Source organism: Scylla paramamosain, chromosome 4 (assembly GCF_035594125.1).
Source record: "Scylla paramamosain isolate STU-SP2022 chromosome 4, ASM3559412v1, whole genome shotgun sequence".
NCBI classification, from domain to species: Eukaryota; Metazoa; Arthropoda; class Malacostraca; order Decapoda; family Portunidae; genus Scylla; species Scylla paramamosain.
The window spans coordinates 10811243-10813742 of record NC_087154.1 but is presented as its reverse complement, the minus strand read 5'-3'; positions in this window follow the sequence as shown (position 1 = coordinate 10813742).

Below are 2500 nucleotides of genomic sequence, written 5' to 3'. Positions count from 1 at the left end.
GTGATGTTTGTAGTGGTAGTGGTGGTGTTGATGGTGATGACTGTTGTTGTGGTGACTGGTGATGGTAATATTGGTAGTGATTTATTAAAGAGAAGGACAGCAGCCCTCGCCTTTCCCTCACCTCTCACCAGTTCCTATAATATTTTTCTTCCACCACCTCATCAAGACTCCCCTCAACTGTTTTCGACTCTGCCCTTGCTTCCCCTCAAGTCCCCTCAACGACCATTAACTCTCTTTATCCCTGCCCGCCCTTACCCCGTCAGAACCTAACAGACTCCCCTCACCCCCCTTCAGAACCACTCAAACTCCCCCTCATTCCCTTCAGAACCCAGCAGACTCCCCTCACCTTCCCAGAACTCCGCAAACTCCCCTCATCTCCCTCATCTCCCCACAACTCCCATCAGAGACCCTCAGACTCTGCCCACGTCCCCTCACAGACCCTCAACCACCCCTTAACTCCACTCATAGGTTCTCAAACTTAGCATTAAAGACCCTTGAACCGTCTTCATCTCCCCTCAGATCCCTTAAACATCCCTTATCTCCCCTCGACGATTTTTAAACTCCCCTCACGTCCCTTCAGAGTCCTCAAACATTCCTCTCCTCTCATCTCCCATACACCTCCCATACAGTTAACTCCCTCCGTTCATCTCCCCTTCACTCTCTCTCCGCTTCATCTCCCCCTTTCCTCCTTGCCTTTCAGTGACTGCGGTAAGTTTTGACTGAGCCGCCGCGTCCTTCCCTCCTGCAGCTTCCGTCAACAAGTCTTGTCCTCAACTCTGGCCAACTCTAATCACTTCCCATCAACTTCCCATCAACTTCTCTCCTCAGGCCGGGACCTAAAATTTGCCCTTCCGTCCCTCGCTGTCAAGGTCATTGTGCCGCCTTGCTTCATTACTGACCTTTTTTTTACCGTTTTGCTTGTTAATGCTTTTCTTTTTATTGATTTATTACTTTTTTCTTTTTTTTTACTCATTGTCTTTTTTGTTGTTGTTTATCATGGTACTATTGTTGTTGTTGTTGTTGTTGTCCACGCCCTCGCTGTCGTTGTCCTAAGTATTTACGTTTTACTGTTTTCAACCAATGTTATTTTTTCCACAAAGTCGTTACCAGTGCTGTAAATAAAGACACGATATTGCCCACGTTCCTGGGAAAAAAAAAATGATAATAATGTTCTGAATGTCCTAAATCTGATCCGGTTTTTATGTAGAAAATGCGCCGTATCTTTGTTTATGTGTTTTGTTTATTCATTTATTCCGTGGCAGTTCACGCAGATTTACGGCGCGCAGTTTATCGTGAATTGTTTAATGAAATACACTGAATATTTTTCCCTTGTATTGTAATCTTATGTCTATTTGTTAACCTCAATTGTATTCGTATAAAAAATTGCACCTTACATTTTTTTTTTTTTTCTCTCTCTCTATCTCTTTTGTTTGGCTTGTCTTTAAAACCCAAGATATTCAGTATGTTTTTGATGGCTGAGTAAGAACTTTTTTTTTTTCACCTCATGTGATTCTATATATTTATCTTCTTTTTATTTATTTATTTATTTATTTATCTCTCAGTCTTGCCTCCTCCTCAAATGCATATGAATAGCCAATAACCTCAGAGTTACCAAGAATTTTACCTCATTATTTTGGCCTCCACGTCCTCGCCACTTGTGTGTTATGTTGCCTTTCACTTTTTGCCTCAAGTGTGTATCTGTCAATCAGTCTATTTATGTATCTGTCTATCCATCCATCTATCCATCCATCCATCCATCCATCCATCCGTCTGTCTATATATCTATCTACCTACCTATCTATCTATCTGTCTCTCTTATATATGTACATGTATTAGGTAGTTTTTAATTATTTTTCATTTGTCAGTGAGGTCAGCCTGGGCAAAAAATGAGAAAGATGAAAATTCCCGCTCACAGTGTCGTGCCGAAAAAAGAATTACGAAGAGAAAAACCAAGAGAGAGAGAGAGAGAGAGAGAGAGAGAGAGAGAGAGAGAGAGAGAGAGAGAGAGAGAGAGAGAGAGAGATGGCCAGTTTAGTCCCCTTATGTTTCCCTGTGAGTCTCTTACTACCCCGTGACCTCCATGCAGACAGCCACCCCTGTGATGCACCAGTGATCCGTCCCCTAGTTCAGCTCAGTGATGACTACCCATCTAGAACATAAGCACAGCAGGACACAACATGACAGAAGTTGCAAGAAACCATCAGACCAACACGTGACAGTCCCTTAACACTCCATACCTAACCCATATCCACCAATTACCCCTATCCATTAACTTATCGTCTTTTTAAAGCTCCGTATTGACTCGGCACTCACAACCTGATTACCAACGCTATTACCGTCCTCCGCCACTCTTGTTTTCATTTCACTCGCCGACGGCACTCCCTCCTGTCCTGTCTCATTTGCCTCACGGGTTATGGGTCACGCTGTGGTCAGAGCCAGACGCTTGGCACTTTTAGGCTAATAACAGGAGTGCAGGGAAAAGGAAGGGGATGAGAAATAG